This window comes from Salmo trutta, chromosome 4, assembly GCF_901001165.1.
Source record: "Salmo trutta chromosome 4, fSalTru1.1, whole genome shotgun sequence".
Lineage (NCBI taxonomy): Eukaryota > Metazoa > Chordata > Actinopteri > Salmoniformes > Salmonidae > Salmo > Salmo trutta.
The window spans coordinates 22679687-22690714 of NC_042960.1; positions in this window are offsets into that span (position 1 = coordinate 22679687).

The window sequence follows — 11028 nt, forward strand, 5'->3', positions numbered from 1 at the left end:
GGGGGGGCGAGGGGGGTGTTACGGTGGAATGCCTGAATCATCTCTGGGTTGAGGATGTTCTGGTCGGGGATGCCCATAACCTTCCCAGTCCACTAGATAGTGGATGCGGCCCCTCAGGCGTTTGGAATCAAGGATGGCCTGAATGGCGTAGGCAGGTTCCTCTCTGATGTCCAACGGTGGGGGCGCACTGCGGGTTGAGACTGGAGGATGAAGGTCGGCGGCGTCTGTCAGCAAAGCTTTTCTGGGTATTAGAGGCTTCCTGCAGATGCCGGTGAGCGGTCTCCCATACCCACTCACTCCGCCGAAACCAGTCGTCGAGAGCTGGGACAGTACCAGGCTCCGCCTCCCAGGGAAACATGGGGGGTTGGTAAACAAGTACACACTGAAATGGAGTAAGGCGGAAGGATGAATGCATGAGTGAGTTCTGAGCATATTCGGTCCAGGCTATATACCGACTCCAGTCATGTGGAGAGGCAGAACATTATTGGCGGAGGTACTTCTCTATTTCTTGGTTCAGGCGTTCCGTCTGCCCGTTGGTCTGGGGATGGTACCCAGAGGAGAGGCTGAGGATGACCCCCAGTCGGTCACAGAAGGCCCGCCACACTGGGGCCCACAGTCAGAGACAATGTCCTCCAGAATCCCATACAGACGGAACAGCCAACTTCTACCGACTAGCAGCACTGTAGAAACTAATACATTACAACGGAACGATTTGATTAGTGTAGTGTTAGCTAGCTACATAGTTGTCGTTGCTGTCTTTGTATCTAAGATAATTGTGTAGTTTAGTGTAATTATCGAGGTTAGCTAGCCAGGTTAGCTAGTGTTAGCTAGCTACATAGTTGCCTTGTAAGGTGTAGCACTGAAGCTATCGAGGTTACCTGGCCAGCTACACTTTCAAACAAAGTCAACAACGCTGCCACTGCTAGCTAGCCTACTTTACCAGCCAGCAGTACTGTATCATTTTAGTCATTTTAGTCAATAAGTTGTCTTTGTCATAGTTTGTCATAGTTTGATAATTGTGTAGTTTAGAGTAATTATCGAGGTTAGCTGGCCAGCTATTTTCATCCCCGCGACGCCATTTCCAAACCTAGCCAACTATTACCGACGAGCAGCATTGTAGAAACTAAATACATTACAAAGGAATGTCTTGATTAGTGTTATGTTAGCTAGCTACATAGCTGCCTTTGTATCATGATAAGGTGTAGCACTGAAACTATCGAGGTTACCTAGCCAGCTACACTTTCAAACAAATTCAACAACGCAGCCACTGCTAGCTAGCCTACTTCACCAGCCAGCAGTACTGTATCATTTTAATCATTTTAGTCAAAAAGATTTTTGCAACGTAAGCTAACTTTCTGAACATTCGAGACGTGTAGTCCACTTGTCATTCCAATCTCCTTTGCATTAGCGTAGCCTCTTCTGTAGCCTGTCAACTATGTGTCTGTCTATCCCTGTTCTCTCCCCTCTGCACAGGCCATACAAACGCTTCACACCGCGTGGCCGCTGCCACTCTAACCTGGTGGTCCCAGCGCGCACGACCCACGTGGAGTTCCAGGTCTCCGGCAGCCTCTGGAACTGCCGGTCTGCGGCCAACAAGGCAGAGTTCATCTCAGCCTATGCTACCCTCCAGTTCCTCGACTTCTTGGCGCTGACGGAAACATGGATTACCACAGATAACACTGCTCTCTCCTCGTCTGTCCACGTGTTCTCGCACACCCCGAGAGCTTCTGGTCAGCGGGGTGGTGGCACTGGGATCCTCATCTCTCCCAAGTGGACATTCTCTCTTTCTCCCCTGACCCATCTGTCTATCGCCTCCTTTGAATTCCATGCTGTCACAGTTACCAGCCCTTTCAAGCTTAACATCCTTATCATTTATCGCCCTCCAGGTTCCCTTGGAGAGTTCATCAATGAGCGTGACGCCTTGATAAGTTCCTTTCCTGAGAATGGCTCACCTCTCACAGTTCTGGGTGACTTTAACCTCCCCACGTCTACATTTGACTCATTCCTCTCTGCCTCCTTCTTTCCACTCCTCTCCTCTTTTGACCTCACCCTCTCACCTTCCCCCCCTACTCACAAGGCAGGCAATACGCTTGACCTCATCTTTACTAGATGCTGTTCTTCCACTAATCTCATTGCAACTACCCTCCAAATCTCCGACCACTACCTTGTATCCTTTTCCCTCTCGCTCTCATCCAACACTTCTCACTCTGCCCCTACTCGGATGGTATTGCGCCGTCCCAACCTTCGCTCTCTCTCTCCCGCTACTCTCTCCTCTTCCATCCTATCATCTCTTCCCTCTGCTCAAACCTTCTCCAACCTATCTCCTGATTCTGCCTCCTCAACCCTCCTCTCCTCCCTTTCTGCATCCTTTGACTCTCTATGTCCCCTATCCTCCAGGCCGGCTCGGTCCTCCCCTCCTGCTCCGTGGCTCGACGACTCATTGCGAGCTCACAGAACAGGGCTCCGGGCAGCCGAGCGGAAATGGAGGAAAACTCGCCTCCCTGCGGACCTGGCATCCTTTCACTCCCTCCTCTCTACATTTTACTCTTCTGTCTCTGCTGCTAAAGCCACTTTCTACCACTCTAAATTACAAGCATCTGCCTCTAACCCTAGGAAGCTCTTTGCCACCTTCTCCTCCCTCCAGAATCCTCCTCCCCCCCCCCCCCCCTCCTCCCTCTCTGCGGATGACTTCGTCAACCATTTTGAAAAGATGGTCGACGACATCCGATCCTCGTTTGCTAAGTCAAACGACACCGCTGGTCCTGCTCACACTGCCCTACCCTGTGCTTTGACCTCTTTCTCCCCTCTCTCTCCAGATGAAATCTCGCGTCTTGTGACGGCCGGCCGCCCAACAACCTGCCCGCTTGACCCTATCCCCTCCTCTCTTCTCCAGACCATTTCCGGAGACCTTCTCCCTTACCTCACCTCGCTCATCAACTCATCATGGACCGCTGGCTACGTCCCTTCCGTCTTCAAGAGAGCGAGAGTTGCACCCCTTCTGAAAAAACCTACACTCGATCCCTCCGATGTCAACAATTACAGACCAGTATCCCTTCTTTCTTTTCTCTCCAAAACTCTTGAACGTGCCGTCCTTGGCCAGCTCTCCTGCTATCTCGCTCAGAATGACCTTCTTGATCCAAATCAGTCAGGTTTCAAGACTGGTCATTCAACTAAGACTGCTCTTCTCTGTGTCATGGAGACTCTCCGCACTGCTAAAGCTAACTCTCTCTCCTCTGCTCTCATCCTTCTAGACCTATCTGCTGCCTTTGATACTGTGAACCATCAGATCCTCCTCTCCACCCTCTCCGAGTTGGGCATCTCCGGCGCGGCCCACGCTTGGATTGTGTCCTACCTGACAGGTCGCTCCTACCAGGTGGCGTGGCGAGAATCTGTCTCCGCACCACGTGCTCTCACCACTGGTGTCCCCCAGGGCTCTGTTCTAGGCCCTCTCCTATTCTCGCTATACACCAAGTCACTTGGCTCTGTCATATCCTCACATGGTCTCTCCTATCATTGCTATGCAGACGACACACAATTAATCTTCTCCTTTCCCCCTTCTGATAACCAGGTGGCGAATCGCATCTCTGCATGTCTGGCAGACATATCAGTGTGGATGACGGATCACCACCTCAAGCTGAACCTCAGCAAGACGGAGCTGCTCTTCCTCCCGGGGAAGGACTGCCCGTTCCATGATCTCGCCATCACGGTTGACAACTCCATTGTGTCCTCCTCCCAGAGTGCTAAGAACCTTGGCGTGACCCTGGACAACACCCTGTCGTTCTCCACTAACATCAAGGCGGTGACCCAATCCTGTAGGTTCATGCTCTACAACATTCGCAGAGTACGACCCTGCCTCACACAGGAAGCGGCGCAGGTCCTAATCCAGGCACTTGTCATCTCCCGCCTGGATTACTGCAACTCACTGTTGGCTGGGCTCCCTGCCTGTGCCATTAAACCCCTACAACTCATCCAGAACGCCGCAGCCCGTCTGGTGTTCAACCTTCCCAAGTTCTCTCACGTCACCCCGCTCCTCCGCTCTCTCCACTGGCTTCCAGTTGAGGCTCGCATCCGCTACAAGACCATGGTGCTTGCCTATGGAGCTGTGAGGGGAACGGCACCTCCGTACCTTCAGGCTCTGATCAGGCCCTACACCCAAACAAGGGCATTGCGTTCATCCACCTCTGGCCTGCTCGCCTCCCTACCTCTGAGGAAGCATAGTTCCCGCTCAGCCCAGTCAAAACTGTTCGCTGCTCTGGCACCCCAATGGTGGAACAAGCTCCCTCACGACGCCAGGACAGCGGAGTCAATCACCACCTTCCGGAGACACCTGAAACCCCACCTCTTTAAGGAATACCTAGGATAGCATAAAGTAATCGTTCTAACCCTCCCCTTAAAAGATTGAGATGCACTATTGTAAAGTGGTTGTTCCACTGGATATCATAAGGTGAATGCACCAATTTGTAAGTCGCTCTGGATAAGAGCGTCTGCTAAATGACTTAAATGGAAATGGAAATGGAACACACACTCAGCCAATTCCATGGCGTTAGGTAAATGAGGAACCAGACACATTTTTTAAAAACGGTCTACTATGACAAGGATGGTGGCGTTACCAGAGGATTCAGGAAGGTCTGTGATGAAGTCAACAGCTATGTGGGACCAGGGTCTGTGAGGGATTGCCAAAGATTGAAGCTTACCGGAAGGGAGATGACGAGGGCTTTTGGTTTGTGCGTAGACTGGACAGGAGAGTACGTAATCCCTTACGTCGGATGCCAGTAAGGACCACCAGAACTTCCGGGCTAGAAGTTCGGTGGTTTGTGTAATGCCCGTCCTGACCCCAAGGACGTGATACCATTGCATCAGTTGGGGTCTAACAGCTGCTGGTACGTAACTCTTCCCAGCTCGTGTCTCAGGAGGAGCCGGGTCTGAAGTTAGGGCTTTTTGTATGGCAGAGTGAACCTCCCACTGTACCGGTCCCATAATGCAAGAGGAAGGAAGAATGGGTGTAGGGTCTGAGTTACTGGTCGGAAGGTCAGACTGGCGGGAGAGAGCATCAGCTTTTACGTTTTTCTTTCCAGGGATGTAAGTAACATGAAAATTGAAGCGTTTGGAGAGCCCAGCGGGCTTGACTGGAGTTTAACCTCTTGGCCCCTCTGAAATATTCCAGATTACGATGATCTGTTAGGATTAGAAAGGGATGTTGTGTCCCCTCCAACCAGTGGCACCACTCCTCGAGGGCCAGCTTGATGGCGAGGAGTTCTGTTCCCCACATCGTAGTTCCTCTCAGCAGAGGAAAACTTCCTGAAGAAGAAGGCACAGGGATGTGATTTGGGAGGTGTTCCCACCCGCTGAGAGAGTATGGCTCCTACTTCGGAGGCATCCACCGCCAGGTATTCGTAGTGCCCTCGTGCGGTGATAAAGGCCGTCTTCCATTCGTCGCCTTCACGCATACGGACAAGGTTATATGCACTTCGCAGGTCGAGTTTTGTATAGATGTTGGCGCGGCCCACTTGTTCAAGGGTTGCTGGGATCAGAGGGAAAAGGTTCTTGACCGTGACGTCATTCAGGGAACGGTAATCAATATATGGACGGAGACCACCGTCTTTTTTTCCGAAGGAGAAGCTGAACGCAGCCAGGGAAGAAGGACGAATGAAACCTTTTGAGTGTTTCATCAATGTAGTTCCATGTCACCTCTACAGGCCAGCTCCGCCTGAAGTTCCTTGTTGAGTCCTCTTCGGTAGACGGTAAGTAAAGCAGCCTCACTCCATCCACTCCCTGCAGCCATGGTGCGGAACTCGAGGGCATACTCGGCAGAGCGTGGCAGGTGTTTATTTCGCCTTTACAGAAGACAGGAAACGTGGTCATAGGCAGGCAATGGTCATACACAGGTAGGCAAACAGGCAGGTGAATCAAAACTAGAACTGAAGGCCATAACAGGTCCTCACAAACGAGCTAGGAAAAGGCTTTGTAGAGTCAAAACGAACAATAGCTCACAAAGGCACAAACAGAATGAACTGAACTAAATAAGGAGCTGATGAGACCAGGTGAGTAACTAACACAGGTGAAATCAATGAACAAAAGTGAAAGACAGGACTACGGTCAAGAACACAAAGAAACAGGGCTACGTTCAAGAACACAACAAAACAGAACACAAGGTTGACTAAGAAAATAAATACAGAACCTTACAGAAACCTGGTAGGTGTAGTCCATGTAGGCTAGTAATTATGTTTACTTAGTAGGCTAGGCTACTGTAGGCTTATTGCTTGCATAGTTGAGCAGTTTTGTAGGTCTACACAAGTGAACTAAGGAATAGTAGGCATATTCCTCTTGTGGAATTACAAAACACACAACTCCATTATGCAATTAAAAATAAATCACTCAACTGAGCAAATGTATCAATATTAGTAGTGGCAGGCCATAATTAATAGCAATTCCATCTACCTGGTCTAAAGCAAAAAAGGTAAATCTAAAATGCTGAAATATCTGCAGCACTACAGAAATAATGCCTTTATATTTGAGGGAATTGAATTCCTTGAGAGAAAATATTGAAAAATGTAACATGTTCAAAAATTGTGTTTGAAACAATACTTATTTACTGTCAGAGTGCCAGCCCAACCCATACACTCTCCATTCACTATTGGTTATTAACCTAGAAATTCTAAACAATATAACAATATTTCACATCATGACCACAGTTAGAAAGAAGTACTTGCTACTGGCATTCAGGTAGAAAGTATTCAAAAAGTATTCAAGGGGTAGGCTTTATTTCAAAGGTTGAGAGTATTTAATACAGTGTTTTACAGACATATTTAAAGAGGGAGAGTCTGTCTGTAATAAATACAATAGCAATATACTGTATAATAATGTTTATTTATTTAGGTGAAACTCATAATGATACAATTGGATTGCATTGCATTTATATAGCACTTTTCACTACGTCCCAAAGCTTTTATCATTGTAAGAGAAGGACTCTCATAGTGTAGCGGTCTAACGGTGGTCTAACGGTCTAAGCCACTGCATTCAGAACACATATACCGCCGCTATTTGAGCAAACTTTCTCCTCTCTATATCTATCGTTCCAATAAACAAAACAAAGATGTGAGGAGTGGGACTGCCACTACCAAAAAAAAGAAAAAAAGAAGGGGACTCATTCAGAGCAGGAATGCCATTGTGTTCTCAACAGGAAATAGAGAATGTCAGTTTTTCAGTGTTTTGTTTGTTTATACTAGTTCTGTGGAACCTGATCGTGTTCCTTTTTAGAGTGCTCCTTTTCTGGGGCCACAACAAAAATATGTACTGTTGGTAAACACTGATGTTTTTTTGCGTTGATGGTCAATAGGTTTGCACCAGATTTTATGTTTAAATCAGACATACTGTAACTAAACATTCGTAACTATTGTTATTATCTGATCTAACATAATTCATCTAATTGAAAATGTGTGCTGTTTTGAAACAAGATTTGAGGAGGGAATAATGATATACACTTAGTGAACATTAGGATCAAGCTACCTCTGAATAAAGCTGTGGAATGTTTCTCCCTTGACGGACATTTGTTTGACATGCATGAGGAGGCATTGTGAGAGATACACACACACACACACACACACACACACACACACATACACACACACACACACACACACACACACACACACACACACACACACACACACACACACACACACACACACACACACACACACACACCTATAGCTAGGTGAGGTCTTGGGTTAGGTATTCTGGTCCTGACTGACTAGGCGCTGTCCATGGCCCTGACTAATTAGGTGCTGTCAGTGGTCTTGACTAGTTAGGCACTGCCCATTGTCCTGACCAGTTAGGTGCTGACTATGGGTCTGACTGGTTAGGTGGTCTTCATGGTCCTGATAGTCTTGTTTGGCTTTCTGGTCGTGCTGCATGAATAGCTTGGCTTTCCACGCCATGACTTATGTCTTTTTCAATATCCAACAAAGGTTACCATACATTACACTGGTACTCTGCATGGAACTGGGAAGCTATTCTGACGATGCTGACTTGATAATAAACTCAAACACTATTGCTCATTCATTGTCATATACTCCTTTCCTTTCTCCATAAGACCTTTCAGTTCTATTGACGTGGTGCATCTCATACAAATTACATTATGCAACATCTTCCTCTAGTGGCCCTTGCATTAGATACACTTTGGAGAAGGAAATACATGTAAGGCTATATCCCTTGCAGCAAAAACATTTTGGGGGAGAGAAACAATTCAGAACTCTACAGATTATGGCTTGGCTCACTCCATCAGACTACAGTTAGATATCAGCCAATCACTCATGACAAGATACTTAGCAGGAAGAGCAATAAACAGTGTTAGTTGGCTCTATTGCACAAATATGATTTGTAATATATTCTGTCTTGGTCCCTACCATCTGATACAGAGAGAAGAGGGGAGAGAGACTGACAGAGTAGATTGAGAAACAACACAAACGTGGCAAGACACTGATTCAGATGGATTGGGTTAAATGTCCGTATGAGTTTATCTATGACAATGACTTTGACATGAACTGCCTCACTGAAACATGGCACAGATAAGGTTACTTTTTTTACCATGTTAATGAAGCAGCTGTGCCTGGATACAAATGTATTAAAAAAAAGCTGCGCAGCCACGGTCACAGTGTAGGCCTTGTTGTTTTACAAAGAGACTGCTTCATTTTAAACCCACTGGCTGTTGCTGATTTTCAGTCTTTTGAGTGCCGTGCTTTTAAATGTAAACAACCAAATCCTCGAAGACTTTTATCTCTGAGTTTTTCTGAACTAACAACCTCTATATGCCTCACCCTCTCTAACATTGTAAATTTTGTAGACTTTAACATCCATGTTGACTCATCCAAGTGCTCTATGGCTGCTGACTTCCTTAACTTGCTGGACTGTCTAAACCTGCTGAGGAGTATTTCTATTTCTGTCTGTAATAAAGCCCTTTTGTGGGGAAAAAGTCATTCTGATTGGCTGGGCCTGGCTCCCCAGTGGCTGCAACCCTGCCCAGTCATGTGAAATCCATTGATTAGGGCCTAATGAATTTATTTCAATTGATTGATTTCCTTATATGAACTGTAGCTCAGTAAAATCTTTGAAATTGTTGTGTTTATATTTTTGTTCTGTATAGATATTTTGAACTTCAATGTTGAAACCGGATAAGAAATTAGACTTTTTGCCATCAACAAAGTCTAGAGCCAGAAGATTTTTATAATTTTTTTATTCCTGCATTGAGTGCCTGCTTTGAACACCTGCATTGAAGTGATTCACCTAATATCTCCTGGAAGACTACAAAGAACAACATAGTACAGGAATGGGGGACACACATCTTCCTTCGTAGTTTCAAGAGGATTAAACAAACCATGAGTCAGGAGCTCATAACGGGTTTTATCAATTTGGAATACTACTGAAAAATTCTGAACCTCGAGGACAGACAAGCAATAAGAAATCCACTAATAAGCCAAAAGAGTCCACACAGAACTGTACACTGAGTGTACAAAACATTAAGAACACCTTCCTATTATTGAGTTGCACCCCCCCCCTTTCCCTTTGAACCGCCTTAATTTGTCAGGGCACAAGATGTCAAAAGCGTTCCACAGGGATGGTGGCCCATGTTGACTCTAATGCTTCCCACAGTTGTGTCAAGTTGGCTGGATGTCCTTTGGGTGGTGAACCATTCTTGATATACACGGGAAACTTTTGAGCATGAAAAACCCTGCGGCGTTGCAGTTCTTGACACAAACCAGTGCGCCTGACACCTACTACCATACCCCGTTCAAAGGTACTTATATATTTTGTCTTGCCCATTCTGAATGGCACACGTACACAATCCATACAGATCTTCAAGTGCTAAAGATGGCAGTACTGACTCACTTGCCGCTGTCCAGTGTATCGCCATGGATGTGGGTGCCATACCAGCTGAGTTGTCCCACGCTGATCTACTCCCTGGTTCAAGCACTCTTCCCAAGATGTCACAGCGAGATTGGGCTGTAGAGCAGAGGATCCACTCAAAATATACTGCTCAAAAAAATAAAGGGAACACTTAAACAACACAATGTAACTCCAAGTCAATCACACTTCTGTGAAATCAAACTGTCCACTTAGGAAGCAACACTGATTGGCAATACATTTCACATGCTGTTGTGCAAATGGAATAGACGACAGGTGGAAATTATAGGCAATAAGCAAGACACCCCCAATAAAGGAGTGGTTCAGCAGGTGGGGACCACAGACCACTTCTCAGTTCCTATGCTTCCTGGCTGATGTTTTGGTCACTTTTGAATGCTGGCGGTGCTTTCACTCTAGTGGTAGCATGAGACGGAGTCTACAACCCACACAAGTGGCTCAGGTAGTGCAGCTCATCCAGGATGGCACATCAATGCGAGCTGTGGCAAGAAGGTTTGCTGTGTCTGTCAGCGTAGTGTCCAGAGCATGGAGGCGCTACCAGGAGACAGGCCAGTACATCAGGAGACGTGGAGGAGGCCGTAGGAGGGAAACAACCCAGCAGCAGGACCGCTACCTCTGCCTTTGTGCAAGGAGGAGCACGAGGAGCACTGCCAGAGCCCTGCAAAATGACCTCCAGCAGGCCACAAATGTGCATGTGTCTGCTCAAACGGTCAGAAACAGACTCCATGAGGGTGGTATGAGGGCCCGACGTCCACAGATGGGGGTTGTGCTTACAGCCCAACACCGTGCAGGACGTTTGGCATTTGCCAGAGAACACCAAGATTGGCAAATTCGCCACTGGCGCCCTGTGCTCTTCACAGATGAAAGCAGGTTCACACTGAGCGCGTGACAGACGTGACAGAGTCTGGAGACGCCGTGGAGAACGTTCTGCTGCCTGCAACATCCTCCAGCATGACCGGTTTGGCGGTGGGTCAGTCATGGTGTGGGGTGGCATTTCTTGGGGGGCCGCACAGCCCTCCATGTGCTCGCCAGAGGTAGCCTGACTGCCATTAGGTACCGAGATGAGATCCTCAGACCTCTTGTGAGACCATATGCTGGTGCGGTTGGCCC